The following is a 16,470-nucleotide window of genomic DNA, read 5'->3' on the forward strand; positions in this document are numbered from 1 at the left end:
GTGACCATATTACACATTATCACAGTTGGCGCCCGGCGCACCTTTCAGAAGGTGTGCCCGGCGCAAACGGTAATAATGCACCCCATTATGGTGTATGCGCTACCCCCAGGGCAGCTGCGACCTTGCGCTACCCCTAGGGCAGTGCATCATGTTAAAACATGGAGTCACCACTCCGTGTTTTTTCAAAGGGGTTTGGAGATCCCCTTGCAGGAGGGTGCAGTCAGTGACTGCACCCGCCTGCAAAGGGATGTCTGGGGGGTCCATGGGACTCCCTTTACACCCTGCAGAGGGCTGCTCTCAGGAGGCACACTGTGCCTCTTGAGGACTTCTTTGACTCTGCGCCCGCTTCTGTAATATGGCAAGGACGTAGATGCAAAGGAATCCCTCTTTTGGATAAGGCACGACCCTATGCAAATGAGGGAACACCCTCTGTTGACAGCGCTGACACTTTAGGTGCCCCAGTGCTATCGGTATTATAGAAGGGGACGCACAAGCATCTACACCCCCTTCTATAATACCAAAGTGCCCCGGGGTGCGCAAAGCGGGCACAAACGCCTGTTGTGCCCCCGGGCACCATCTGTAAAACGGCCATTGGAGTTCGAGAGCCTAACATGTTCTAGTAATAAATTAGTGGCTTTCGTATTCCAAACGTTGCTATATGCACAGAAGAGATCAGCATATATTTGAAATTGTAAACTATCCTCAGGAATTCTCATGTCCCTGCTTTTGACTCCATTTATCTGGCATGAGCACCTGGTCTGAGAAAAGAAATTGGAATTTGTTTCAAGCTTTTTTTACATCTACAAGTTCATGCCCTTGTTTTTGTCATTTAAAGTGGTGCTTGGAGCAAGCTGGTATAAACAGCAGAGACGTTCACGGTCCTCGAAGCAAGGTATTGAACAAGAGAAATGGCGGCGATTTCGAAAATATTAAAGTCACTGCATATCATAGGCTAAGTCTCTGGAGGTCCAAGTTCAGCACCGAAGGCTATATAAAATGTAATAGATCATCCCCATCAGGCATACCAACAAATCATAATAAAAACCAGTGATGAACTTCCTTGTGTCTGACAATTGTTTGCACATTTTATTATTGGACGGTTAATTTCTATAAAGCTGTTTATTTCCTCATATATATGTTACCTTTTTCTATTATTAGAATGGTATATTTTATTTCTTTTTGAGAGCAACAAAGTAAAGAGTTTATTAAATGATAATTCAAAGTAAAAAGCAAGTATAGAAATGAACACTCCCGCCCTCCCTCACACACATATCATTGTAATATTTCCAGCCTATAATCTAGCAGGTTCGATGCATATTAACAATCCCTGGAACCAGGGTTTAAGTGGGATGAAAAAGCTGGGAGGGGGGCTCTCAAAGGGGCGTGGCCAATGTAATTAAGGGTGTGGCTTAGAAGACCATAGTGTGCCGCCCGATTGGTATTTTGCTGCTTATGTCATTGCTTCCAGATATATAATGCATGTAACATTACACTTCCAGCAAGCCAGGACTACTGGCTTTGTCGATGGTTGTTAGTTGCATAAGATAAATAAGCAACAACTATGGCTTCGTTGTATATAATATTGAAAATGCAGTTTTGACATGTTGAGATGGTGAAAGAACTAGAAAAAATCTCTTTGAAGTTACATCAAAGGCAGTGAGCAGTGGTACTGCAGCAGAGTTAACGTTCTTTGCTTCACTCTGAGGGTGAGGGCAAAAATGGAGTGCCCAATAGGGACTCGTTTCAGCACCTGCTCCTTCAAACTGCGGGTGCTGATCACCAGCGGTACCGGCCCATTTAACGCCCTGCCTCGAACTGAAACCTCAATTTTCTGCTTAAGCAAAGATCCCGTCTGTACCTATTCACTACTATTTTTTCACAATCTCTAGGAGTGTAGTTTATAACCAGCATCATATGTAAAATTTCAATCTCAAACTGTCCTAAATTATATGGCCATGCTCCATACCAGATGCGGCCAGTGAAATGCTTCTCTGATAACCCCTATGGTGCCATCTCCATATTCTTTCTCGACAAATCGTGAATCTCTTCCCTAAGTTGGGAATGTATGTAGCATGCAACACATGCTACATACACATGCTCTTCTCCTTCAACCAGCACGTTTCCGGAAAAAGAAAACTTACAACCGGGCCTTCTCTGGGGCCGCTCCAAGAATATGGAACTCTCTCCCGCCCACCATCAGAAGACTGTCATCTTTTGCACGCTTCAAAAAGGAGACCAACATTTTCCTTATGGGCAAATTCCTCACCTAAAGACCGCATTTCAATCTACTCTACGACCTTGCACCACCGACATGATGGCTTTCTCCTTGACTTTCCCGGAGGATACCTTCAGGCCCTCTGGGCTTCTCATCCGGGAGCTGAGACAACCTACTCTCTTGTTTAATAACTCTACCTGTATATTAACTCCACCTGTTTTATCCCAAAATGTATCTCGAAGTTGAGACTGCTGGTGGTTTTTTTTTTCTCCTACATAATGTACATAACCCTTTGTGTCCCTTTGATATCCTACCCTCCTATGCCTCTTGTATACCTGTAAAGCGCTCTGATACCCTCACGAGTCTGGTTCGCGCTCTTTAAAACCTTAAATAATTAAAATAAAAAAATAAACAGAAGTGTCGCAACTCCAAACATTATCCGGACTTTAAGCTAAAGCCTGGACTTCTCTTTGAATTTATTCACTCTTAACTAATGTATTTGCTCGATGGCAGATGGTGGCAAACCTCCTTGCAAAGTAATTGTCATTTCCTATCAAGTTTTGACCAGTGGCAATACCCTTTCAAAATGACAAGTTTATTCCTAATATACACAACACACATGGGAAATACATTTCACGCCTCCTGTAAACTAGTTAGCAAATTGTAGTCGGATTTTATCACTGCTTGTGGGCCATTGTACTTCAGAGAGTGAATTTTTTCACTTTGCAAAATATTTTTGGTAAGGTCTTTGGCAGGTGTGTAGTGTGGACTTAAAACTTATCAATAGTGCTGGACAAATGGCACTGGGGAGCATCCATCATCTTACTTTGGAGGTGCTCAGTAGAGCGTTTAGGTAGTTGACATTGCCTGCTCCTCCATTTTAGGCCTCTTACTGGACATACCCATCATTTGTAACAGGGCCAGACTTACCTTTTAATTAATTTGGCATTTCCCCAGTGAGTTTGAGCTTTTGGAGGCCTGTTTTGAAAGCCTAGGGTGTTGCTTGCCCCCCCTTTCCTCAGCTTCCCAAGATTAATTGGAACAGGCAAAGGGAGCTTCAAGAGAGAGAGAGAAAAAGGGGGAGAAGGGCAGATAGGGATGGAGTGATCAGAGTGAATAGAGAGATTAGAGAAAAGAAGAAGATGGGTGGATAGAAAGAGAGAGACAGAGTGAGAACAGAAAGTGAGAGGAGCAGGTTTGAGCATTTTTGCAATGGCAGCTTTTGGTTCCCCAGTCCAGCCAGGGGCGTGGCCTGGTCATTATGATTGGGTGGGTGTGAGCTTCAGATTTCCTGACAATCATGCTGGTATTTAATGTTAAAGTACATTATACAACAAGCAGGTCACCTGAGAGGGGCTTAGGAGGCATTGGAAAGGGAGAGGAATGCGGGTTTATACTGGAGTACAAAGCGAGAAACACAATATTTTGTAAAATAATCAAAACATTTTAGAGCTTTCTAAACGGAGAGGAAAGAGTGTGTGCATGTGTGTTTTGTCAATGAATCCATGCAAAAATGCCAAGTGAAATCCAAAAGACACCTCACCATACCCGACTGAAAGCACCTGTGTCCAACTATTTATCAGAAAATGCATTTATTGGGGGGGGTGCAACACCACAAACACCCCACCTGAAGCTATGCCCCTGAGTCCAGCCCCTAATTTGTACCTATGACAATGTTAATCTTCCAAAAAGAACAGATGATGAACGGAATGCTGAACCAATCAAACATTCACCCTCAGTCACAGATCTGGGTTAAACCCATAATTTCATTGCTCGCCACTTCATTCCAGTTTGGACCCAGTCATATGCAAGTTAGTCTTGACTGTGTTCCGCATGGAAACAGTTCAGCCCGAAGTCCCAAGCCAACTCGTTCCTGGGCCTGAAATAAGCATCCTGGGCCAGTTTTGGGGTATCACCCCTCATCGGCCAGGCTAGCATGAAGCCGGTGGCATAGCGAGCAGGTGACTGACATCTGGATATACCCTTCCCACTTAGGGTGACAAATGCAAAGATAACAGATGATGGACGGAATGCTGAACAAATCAAATATTCACCCCCAGTCACAGATCTGGGCTACATCCATTATTTTTTTGCACCCAATGCCATTCCAGTTTGGACCCAGTCATGTGCAAGTCAGTCTTGACCCTGCTACCCATGGGAACAGTCCAGTCCGAACTGCCAAGCCAGGTCCTCTCTGGACCAGAAATGAGCATCCAGTTACTGGTTTTGGTGCACCACCCCATCAGCCAGGCTAGCTTGAAGCCTGTGGCATAGCGAACATGGGACCCATGTCTGAGCATACCCTTCCCACTTAGGGTGACAAATGCAAAAAAAACAATGAATGGAATGCTGAATCAATCAAAATTAATCCCAGTCACATTTGGGGTTAAATCTATTGTTTTTTTTACATCCCATGCCATTCCAGTTTGGACCCAGTCATGTGCAAGTCAGTCTTGACCCTATTACACATGGGAACAGTCCAGTCCGAACTGCCAAGCTAGGTCCTCCCTGGATCAGAAAACAGCATCCTGGGACTGGTATAGGGGTGTCGCCTCTCATCAGCCTGGCTATCTTGAAACCGATGGCATAGCGAGCTTGGGACCTACGTCTGGGCAGACCCTTCCCACTTAGATTGACAAAAGCAAAATGATGATCAATACTATACCATATCCAAAAGTGTATTAAAGTTTATGCCAATTATATGCGTAGATGGATAATGTAATAGGTTAAAAAGAAATTCGGAGAGGAACTGGTTCATCTACATTAGCACCACAGAAAGACGATACAGAAGCTTAACTGGTGTTTAATCTTAGCTACTATTCATCTTCCAACTGTTCGCCTTTAATACCATTTGGACAGAACAAACAATGCCCTAAAACACTTGCCATTATAAAAGACAGATGTTCAAGCTTAGTGAGGTGAGCTTCTTGCAGTAAAATCACTTGTTATTGAGAGAAATATCTAGATAAATCATCCATTAACTAAATAATGTGATATTGTAAAAAGAAGGTAACCAGGTATAGATTCAGGCGCACAACGCTAGTACAGGCAAAGTAATCCCATAAAAAGTACAGTTACATAAAGGTGCTTCCAAGCGAGAGGGATAGGTTACCAATCTATCCCACAGGACCCAAAGACAACTCTGGGTACAACAGAAATCTCAAAAAATTCCCCCGGAGCACTCTACAATAATTGATATTAAGAGTACACAATTTCGTTATAACGTAGAACTCAAAGTACAATAATTGCGGTCATCCCAATAATTCTCATTGCCCTTATTATCGAGTTTGTTATCCACTCGATTAATTTCCTGAAGTAAAAAACACCAGGGCTCAAATGTTCAGTTCTGATAATCTGTCCAAACGATATTTATTAGTTATTTTCCCAATTAAAATTCTCTTCACAGCCAACACGTGTTTCGTCAAGCATTATTTACATGCATCACTGACTTCATCAGGGCTGCAACCCAAGAAAATGTAATTAAAAACCATTCTGTAATCTCACGTAAGTTAGACTCTGCTATATAAATTAACATCGCCCTTATAATTTGAAAAGGTAACAAGGTGAAAGAATTTACTGCCCGCCCCTTCCACAGACAGAGCACAGACCAGGGAAAGTAGAGGCAGTGGACTAACGATCAGAGCAAAGTATCAGCAGCTGCAGTAGTACATCATCAGGCACCAGGAAAATGGCAGAGGAGGAGGTCGAGTCCAGCACGAGCATTCTGCACGAGATCTTCACCTCACCCCTCAACCTGGGCCTGCTGGGTGTCATCCTCTACCTCATCTACAAGATGGTGCTGGGGGACCGGCCCCCTGAGGTGTGGGAGTGGGAGGAGCAGCTGCCCAAGATGAAGCGGAGGGACTTCACCATCGCCGAGCTCAGCGAGTTCGACGGGACGCGCAACCCCCTCATACTGATGGCCATCAGCGGCAAGGTCTTTGACGTCACCAAGGGCAAGAAGTTCTACGGGACGGAAGGCCCTTATGGTGTGTTTGCGGGAAAGGATGCACCTAGGGGCTTGGCTACCTTCTGCCTGGATAAGGAGGCCCTTTGTGATACGTATGACGATTTATCTGACCTTACTGCTACTCAGCGAGAGACCTTGAGTGACTGGGAAGCACAGTTTTCTTTCAAATAGCACCATGTTGGAAAGCTACTGAAGGAGGGATAGGAGCCCACCGAATACACTGACGAGGAGGACACAAAAGACGCCAAGGACCGAAAGAATGACTAGAAAAACCATAACGAAGAAAGTCTATTTTTATACAATGACGAGCAGTATCACAACAGTTCCATGTTTTTCATTATCCATGTTTTAAAAAAACTAACGTTTTGCTGTGGTTCTTATTCCTCTTGTTCTGAACCTTTTTCTTGCTTGCACTAGACGACAAAATCTACTCTTTATTCACAGTACACTTCGATTAGATTCACAGCATTCCAAGAGTAGTTTATATTGTGTATATTTGTGTTGGAAATAATACTGTTCGTTTCATTGTGAGAAGGGTTCTGGAAGGGTTTGCTTTAAAACTTTGTGAACTCTACAGTCTACAGCATGGGTGCCCCGCATTGATCCATCCGGACTGGATCATGCCGTGTTTTCAGGACATCCACCTGGCAAACATTGATCTACACTGGATCCTAGTAGGAACAATTTACATGGTCTGTGGTTATCCAAAAATCTGGCATGGATCAGGCCTTTATGAATATACTCTGAACACTCCTTTTGGCAATAATGTTTAAGGTGAAAAAGCTGCTTTTTGACTATAGTTAATATTGTTTTTTTAATGAAATAACAGTGGGAGGGTGGGCTCTCTTGGGGGAAAAGCTAATAGAGGAGGTAATGCTCTCAGAATAGAAATTGCCTGCTAAGGGCCTAGATTATGTGGCAAAAAAGATTCCAGGTTTTGACCAAGAAACTTCCCTGTTCATAAGTACGCATCCACATCTTTGTTTTGAGACCAGATGTCAAATGACATGCCATATTCTCTGTAGACTGCACAGTTTTTCTTCCTAGCTGTCTATAAAATCTGTTGTAGAACACAGCACAAGATGAAGTATAAGTGTTGAAATAGTCGAATTTATGATTTGTGACTGCCTCGATTTGTAGGGCTCTTCAATTACTGTTTTGTTAGCTTTGTACATTCTCCACAGAGTGCGCTGAGAGCAGTTGGTTACTTTTTCATACCTTATTTTCATCGTTGCTTTAAAGGGTTATACATTTAGTGCCATTAGAAAAGCCAGATTGAAAGTTCAGTGCTGTGGCATGGACATGCCTTATGTTATGTGGCGGCCTGGCATAGCATAATGTGACATTTGTGCTCTCTGGATGCAGTTGCTTTATAGCGCTGTTTGTTGCAAAACAGTACAATTGTAATGGACCATACACATGTAATAATGTGTTAAGTAAGGGCTAGTGTTTGCATACAGTTTGGCACTACACTTGTCTGAACTGGGATAGTGATATTCAGTGTTCTTCTCCTGATTAAGCCTTTGGTGGCCTGGAGCATTGTAGAAAGAGTTGCAGAGGTTTCCTTTGCGAAGCAATTAACACAAACTGGTCAACGTTATGTCAATGCTTGAATGACTAGCAAATTTGATTTACAGCACCTCCCAGAAACATTAAGATACACAAAAAATATATCATGTGCGCTAATCTAATTTTTATTATCTTGTACTCTTGGAGGAAAAGCAAGTGTTGGATTATTGTTTTGTTTCCAGTATTATTAAAAAGAGTACATCATTCTTTCTGTTATTTAAAGGGTTACTTTCCCCAGTCTTAAGTGGCCCTGTAATTATATTTTTAAGGGAATACTCAGCAAATTTGCAGAGGAGCGTAAGGTGAGTAGTGATTTGAACCATGTGTTGAAGTGTTTGGCAAATCAGTGGCTCATCTGTTCCTGCTATCCCGGCTAGAACTTGACCAGTTCTGGCTGCCCATTGTTGCCAGTACCACTGCAAATGAGTATCAAGATTTCCCCCCAATTATTTTAGAAACCGAACACGCACATGCCATTTGTCCAGTGTCCTTGTTTTAACTGCACATTTGGGTTGAGATGTGTTCAATTACTCCATATTCTCTTCGGTTTATATTCCCCCTGAGCGTTCACATTCCTTCTTCTTTTTGCTTGTCGAGCCTCTTGAAATTGAAAGAATTATACACACCCTAGGTGAGATTGGTCAGCATAGTCCAAAAAAGTGCTAAAATGTTAAAGAACTCACCATAAGAAAGGGGGGGTGACGCCCACAGTGCATTAGAAAGCCCAAAATAGCCATATGATATATCAAGGTGTAAGTTACCTCAAAAATTGGTCCATGTATCATACTAACACGTATGATCACTAGTAAAAGAAAGAAAACCTGAGTCTGAAATGAAAGAATGCCATTTTGAATATCTCATCCCAACAAAATTCATCTTTAATTTCTTATAACTATGTCCCACAATTCACTGTATTATTACACATCCAGTAATCTATTATCAGAAATAAATACTCACTCCTTGTATTGTGCTTCACATTCACATATTCCTTCTTTTCTTTTTAAAAGTCTTCAAAAAATCAAATCCCAAAAGTGTCTCAATTCAGTAGGTATTAATATCTGTAAGTGTATAAATAATGACCATACTTTAATCCACCTACACCCTAAATAATTCCTCTAATATGTATGCACACAAAGTCACAAATGTATCTCACCTCCTAAGTCCTAGATCTTTTTTCTTTTCGTAATAATATAATAGTAATCCACAGTGATCCCACAGGAAGTAGTATGTCTGAATATCGTAGTAGCGAAAAGCGGGTCTTACTCGGAGACACGAGTACGTGTTCCTCTACAAAAATAAAGAAAAATGAAGCATTAAGTATCCCTAGTCAAATAAGCTCTCGTAATAAAAACGATCTGATAATTTTCACAAATGAAATCCTCACCGGCTCAAGACACGTCGTAACCCAACGATAGTAATCCCGATCTGGCGTTCCACGTAGGCGCCATCTTATTTAAGTATGCTTACACGTTTGGCGAATTCACCGTATGTGCCATCTTGTAATAGGCAAATAACACAATTAGCCGAAATTCTGTGCCACTACGTAAATTTTAAATTTTAATTAAACTCGAAATAGTAACAAAACAGCCACTAGATATATAATGGATGCTCTTGCAAACAGAGAACACCCGGAATACCTGTTTGTCCTACCATCCTATCTAATATAGAAAATCACAGTTAACTGATCAAGCGGTAATTAAAAACGTACTTATCTTACATGTATGTAACATCCCACTTTTGAAAATATATTATAATCAAATACGTATTCACGGATAGCGGCCTCAAACCGGCGACCACATGTATCAGGGACAAAAACTCTAAGCGTTGCTCCACGCAAACATTATGATAAATCCTGTGTAAAAAATAAGTGTAAATTTCTGATGGTCACAAAGTAATAGATCAACATTTGTTGATACACTGCAAGTGCTTAATCCAATAATCTTAAGTATCTGTAATAACATTACTATACCATTTCAGAACCGGAATTCTAACATCACAGCTCCCAGATCCACTACAGAATCTGATTATTGATTAGAAGTCAGGGGGAATAAAAGGAAAAGAAAAGTTGGAGGGAAAGTCATACTGTCTCTTATGTTACTATAATAATTAATTCACAATTGAATATAGTCAATATCTAATGAGGCTATACAATTCTTAAAAGAAAGGACACACGAATAATGTAAGTAATATGCACTAATACAAAAGAACATTGCTCTGGATGTTGCAGTATAAGGGTATTATACAACATATCTCTGTGTTACAATAATCCAAATTGTTTCTTCCTGTGCTCTCATAAATACACCTTAATGACAGTAATCACACAGAAAATGTTGACATTCCGAGTCCAAATTCAGACCCTCCTCTACTGCTCTCAATTTCATAATCCATTTGGCCTCTATACGTCGTACCTTGAGGGTTCTGTTACCTCTTCTCCGATCCATCATCACATGTTCAATCCCGTGATAAGGAAACTTGTGCTTAACAGATTCATTACAATTTTGGACAAGATGTGCAGAAATGGGATATGTTGTATCCGCATTTTTAAGTGCCCGGAAATGTTCCACCATCCTGTCTTTCAATTGTCTAACTGTGCGGCCCACATATATTTTTCCGCATGAACTTACAATAACATATACAACATATGTCGTGTCACAGTTAATGAACGATTTAATACTGTAGGCTGCTGTGTTATTGTATTCGAATTGTTTTATCTTCTTAGTTGGCCATCGGCATGAACTACATTTCCCACAGTAATAAAACCCCATTGGGCGATTACCTAGCCATTTCTCCTTAGAGGCCGGTCTCGGGTAACTGGGGCTAACTATATTTGCTAGGGTAACGCCCTTTCTAAATGTCAAACTGGGTCTGTCAGTCAAAAAAGGGGAAATATCATTGTCATTCTTCAAGAGGTGCCAGTATTTCTCTACAATAGCAAATCATTTATGACTACCTGTCCAAAAATTAGTAACTATTCTGAGTTTCTGTAATTGCGAGTCATTCACATTTTTAGACTTAGGTTTCAGTGTGTTTTCCCTTTTAAGTTTACGGACCTTAGTTAATGCCCGATCAATAGTATTCTCTTCATAGTCTCTATTTCTAAATCTACATGCCATATCATGTAAATTCGTTACAAAGTCCTGTTCTCGTGATCAATTCCTATGGGCTCTCAACATTTCCCCGAATGGAATTGAGTTTATTTGGCTTTTAGGGCGGCAGCTGTCTGCATGAAAAAGTGCATTGCAGTTAGTTTCTTTACGAAACATATGGCTGCATAATTTATCACTCTCTACGAATAACTCAATATCCAAAAATGTTTGTGAAAATTATGAGATCGTTTTTATTACGAGAGATGTTATTTGACTAGGGATACTTAATGCTTCATTTTTCTTTATTTTTGTAGAGGAACACGTACTCGTGTCTCCGAGTAAGACCCCCTTTTCGCCACTACGATATTCAGACATACTACTTCCAGTGGGATCACTGTGGATTACTATTATATTATAACGAAAAGAAAAAAGATCTAGGACTTAGGAGGTGAGATACGTTTGTGACTTTGTGTGCATACATATTAGAGGAATTATTTAGGTTGTAGGTGGATTAAAGTATGGTCCTTATTTATACATTCACAGATATTGACACCTACTGAATTGAGACACTTTTGGGATTTCATATTTAAAGACTTTTAAATAGAAAAGAAGGAATATTTGAATGTGAAGCACAATACAAGGAGTGAGTATTTATTTCTGATGATAGATTACTGGATGTGTAATAATACAGTGAATTGTGGGACATAGTTATGAGAAATTAAAGATGAATTTTGTTGTAATTAGATATTCAAAACGACATTCTTACATTTCAGACTCAGGTTTTCTTTCTTTTACTAGTGATCATACGTGTTAGTATGATACATGGACCAATTTTTTAGGTAACTTATACCTTGATATATCATATGGCTATTTCGGGCTTTCTAATGCACTGTGGGTGTCACCCCCCCCCCCCTTTTTATGGTGAGTTCTTTAACCTTTTAGCACTTTTTTGGACTATGCTGACCAATCTCACGTAGGGTGTGTATAATTCTTTTACCCTCTTACCTTTTCAAATTATAAGGGCGATGTTAATTTATATAGTAGAGTGTAACTTACGTGAGATTACAGAATTGTTTTTAATTACATTTTCTTGGGTTGCAGCTCTGATGAAGTCAGTGATGCATGTAAATAATGCTTGACGAAACACGTGTTGGCTGTGAAGAAAATTTCAATTGGGAAAATAACCAATAAATATCGTTTGGACAGATTATCAGAACTGACCATTTGAGCCCCGGTGTTTTTTACTTCAGGAAATTAATCGAGTGGATAACAAACTCGATAATAAGGACAATGAGAATTATTGGGATGACCGCAATTATTGTACTTTGAGTTCTGCGTTATAACGAAATTGTGTACTCTTAATATCAATTATTGTGGAGTGCTCAGGGGGAAATTTTTGAGAACTAAATAATGTGACTTGGAACAGAATGTCTTACTGTGGTATATTACTCTGATATCTGTTTTGTTTTCTTTTGTCTAGAAATCTTAAGTTTAAACTAAATCAGTCAATCAGGATTTGTATAGTGCAGCTGCTTCACCCATGAGGCTCTCTGGGCACTTGAGGTATCATTGAGTTGTCTGGTGTTTTGTTCATTCAGCCAGGTTGTCTAACATATTTTCTAATGATTAGCAAGCAGACTATATCCCATTTTGAGTGAACTCTGAGATCTCAGATTCACTTTGCATGTCTTTACTGATGACCTGGTTCATATTTTCTTGCATGCTCATTTAATGATCCAGATTAAGAGTAGCATTCTCTTACACTTATGATCTGAGTCTCAAGTTTGTTTCAGTTTTATTAGTTAAAAAAACCATCACAAGGCAAGTTAAATACATATTAAAAAATCCCCTTTTAAAAAAAATATATATATTAAAAAATATTAAAAATATTGATTAATATTGGTGCAACACTGAAGAATATCTTGGATTTGTTAAAATGGAACGTAATAAAATTCAGTCAATTCATAATTGTAGGTACACTTCACCATTTTGTTAATGTAGCCTATGCGTCTGTAGAAAAAGAAGAAAATTACGCAGTTATAGATATCAACATCCTGCTATTGTTTTGTCATCATATCAATATCTTATAGTCTTATGTCTGGACAAGATCCTTGCGCTGTTGTATACTACTTACGATTCTGGTTTACTGCTTTGTCATGAGATTGTAAAAACTTAAGAAGTTTACAATTTAACTGAGGATCTGTGGAGTCCAGACTTCTCATTATGGTTGATCTACACGTTCGAATCCCTCACTAAAGCTCTTTAAAAGTGCTCGACGCACATTTTTCAGTTTGGGACATATACAGACCAAATGCACAAAGTCCTTGTCTGGGGCATATTATAGTCTGCAAATTTTTTTTTTATTAATTTTTATTCATGACATTTTGTGACAAAACATGCATACATTATTGACAAAGATTGTTTGCTGGTTGCATTCGGTATGGTACATTTCACAGAGGTTGATAAGACAGATATTTAAAAATGCTACATCTCTATCCGTACTCCTACGCAGTTCTAACTCCACCATGGGCGATGCACATACATCCCCTCTATAAATGTTCCACTTCATCCCCTGGTAATAAATAATAAACACCTCCTTCTCTACAATCATACATCTGTCTAATTCCTTCATCCATATCGATACGGAAGGCGGTGTCACTCCACCCCATCCTCTTGCGAGTTCTATCTTTACCAGTGTGTACCCCAACGTCACCAGTTGCTGTTCAATTTCTGTCAGGTCAGTGTCCGCCCATATGTTTAGCAAGCCCAGTTGCGGTGTCATGTCTACCGTCTTCCCCAGTGCAGACTGCACATGGTGTGTTGCTCTCTCCCAGATGTAATGTACCCGGGTGCACTCCCATATTGTGTGATAAAAGGTAGCTGGCTGCTTGCAGCCCTTGAGACAGAGGTCATCCTGTCTCGCACTAGTCTGCACATTTTTGATCCTTTACATCGCCATACTGGTTTGTCTGACAGAGACGGTAGATCACCTAGGCGCATGGCTAATAGTTTTTTCTTAAAATACGAATAGGTTAGATGTAAGTTAGTTGCCAGTTGCAATGTGGCATACGTTTGAATTGTCACCCATGCATGGTCTCGTCGCGAAAATATACTTTTATCATCAACTAGCGAATTAATTTTTGCTGCTTTATTCATGGCTTGACAAAATATAGGATGCGACAAATTCAAGTCCCACGGTCACCCGCATTGGTGTAAAGATGGAAACAGATAAAAACAGATATTTATTGTAACTTGAATTCTCATTGTTGGTCACGGCTTCCCATCAAGCGCTGATTCAAGGGCTAGACTGATTATTTCGTATTTTATGCATGGATTTAATGAACTGGTGCCATCTTGCTATATTTTTCTTTGTCAGTCCGAATTCCAAACGAATTTGGGAGGGGGAAGCATTACAGGCCAGACGAAAAACCTGTTTGTATGTTTTGATTTGTAGTCTGTCTAACATTTTGGAATCCCTACCATGCATCACCATACTTGCGTAGGCTAGAGAAGGAAGCAATTTTGCTTTAACAACATTGAGAAGTGGTTGGTAGGAGGTACCGTCTAGCTTTTTGTGAGCAAGCTGAATGCATGTTTTAAAGCATTGTTCTTCCTAACCATATACTGTTGGTGTGCATGAAAGTTGAAATTGTTATCAAAATGAAAACCCAAATACTTATAGGTACTGACTTCTTCAATGATTACATTAGCCAGCTTAATCTTTAAAGAAGCATGGGGATTATTCCCAATAAGCATGGATTTTGTTTTAGCAATGTTTATTTCTAATTTGTTAAGTTTTGTATACGCCGCTGATTCTTTGATCAAGTTGACAAATTACATTTTCACATGCCTCAAAGATGCCATACTTTGCCTATAGGTCTTGCATAATGTGTACTGAAAACCTATTTGAGGTTGTACATAGACGAATACTTTGTCCAAAGGGGTGACCTCTGATTGCTGTGTCAGTTAGCCCAGCACCATGCGACTCTGGGCAATAGCTTGCTTAATCTTCCCGACGGCCCCCAGCGCCTAGAGACCCTAACGGGTGATTGTGCGCTATACAAATGTGGATTATTATTATTATTATTATTCAGTTGCTTCAAACATACATTAATGGACTTGCTACTTGGTTCATAGCTTGAACATCTATCACCCATTGTAGTGTAGCTGTACACTGTACCTGTTTTACTAGATGCTTTAGACCTAACAGAGTGCTCTGTCGCTGGTTTTGGAACCTCCACTACTTTAATTTGCAAAAGCCTGCAATTTGTTCATGTTAGTCTCTGATAAAGAGATAACTGAGGCTACTACAATGAGGTCCTGAGAGGCAGTGGCCAATTGTGAGCTAATGCTGTTCTCTTCAAGTGACATTACCATCCCCGAGACCACCTTCAAATAGATTCTAGTAGGTGGAGTATGTTTATTCAGAAACCTACCTCCATAAAGGCCAGTCTCTTTATGAGTAGTATCTTGTTGTACATCTTATTTGCCAGTCTAATTGGATTTTTGAAATTAGCTGGTCTGAGCTCTTCTTCCCTATGTCCTCTACTAGTGACATTTTTTGGAACTCCTAATTAGATATCCTGAACCAGAACGTTGCCACTGAGAAATAACTACACTGAAACATCTTCCTGTGAGACCCTTCATTCGAAAATATTTTTGTCTTTCTTCCGGCCCTTCTTGAGACCCTCTACATTTATCAGCCTCAGGCATTCAGACATTACTCACACCAGTGCTTAATTTGCAAAAGAATATTTGCTGGTGCCCAAAGCTCTGCTCTGAAGCCCACAGCTGGTGTTATTAAATGTCAGTGTCAAATACCAAGGCTTCTTAACCGTGAATCACTGCCATACACTCCCTGCCCATTTATCTCACTCTTGTTTGTTTTGTCTTTCTCCCTTTGTGAAGGTTCTTTTGCCTTTCTCTTTTTCAATCTGTCCACTTTGTGTGTTTTTCCTTCTCTTGCTCTCATGAAATATCTGAAGAGGGAAAAGCGGTGCTGGTCCCCAAAAAGGAGTGCCTGTGGCCTATATAGCCTCTTCGGAGGTCTTTCTGAGAAAAAGTTAAAACTGTTTAATTTATGGAGAATGGACCTTGGGTTCCAGGGGCGCCGCATTGATGCAGGTGGAGGAAAATCACTTTTGCTGTTGTCTTTTGGGTATACCTCCCTCAACTCCTCATTTCTCCTTGCATGAGGAGTTGGGCATTCCATATGTAACTGACGAGATCAAGTTGGTTGTTTGGGTTTCCCTATGGGAAAATGAAGCTTCCACTTTCAACAGGGAAAATTATTACAGACTGCTTGCGATGTGAATAGGGACCAAATATTCCCAGGTTCAGCTATGTGAGGTCTGTCGCTAAAGAAAATGGACGGGAGGATATTTTCTTATTCCCGGGCTAAATCGCTAAGGCTGATGTGCACAATTTCAGGCTTAAATGCCTTTTGTGTCTCATAGCAGGGCATCCAGGGAACAGGATTAGATGCAAAAATCTATCATGCTGGATTATGCAACTATACAGACTTGTCCCAACCTAGAGCAATACTTGAGTTGGCTTGTGAACACCTGGAACTCACACTTTTATCTAATTCTCACCTAGGAATTATTAGAATGCTTTTTTTGCTTTCCCTG

General features: G+C 40.3%; 1 protein-coding gene and 1 pseudogene across 1 annotated transcript in view; both read left to right on the forward strand.

Moving 5' to 3' along the window:
• LOC144829032 (molybdenum cofactor sulfurase-like) overlaps positions 1 to 16,470 on the forward strand; it is a 1,966,499-nt gene that overhangs the window by 939,794 nt on the left and 1,010,235 nt on the right. The window lies entirely within an intron of this gene.
• Positions 5,797 to 6,799, forward strand: LOC144827454 (membrane-associated progesterone receptor component 1 pseudogene; annotated as a pseudogene).

This window comes from Lissotriton helveticus, chromosome 4_1, assembly GCF_964261635.1.
Source record: "Lissotriton helveticus chromosome 4_1, aLisHel1.1, whole genome shotgun sequence".
In the NCBI taxonomy this organism is placed as follows: domain Eukaryota; kingdom Metazoa; phylum Chordata; class Amphibia; order Caudata; family Salamandridae; genus Lissotriton; species Lissotriton helveticus.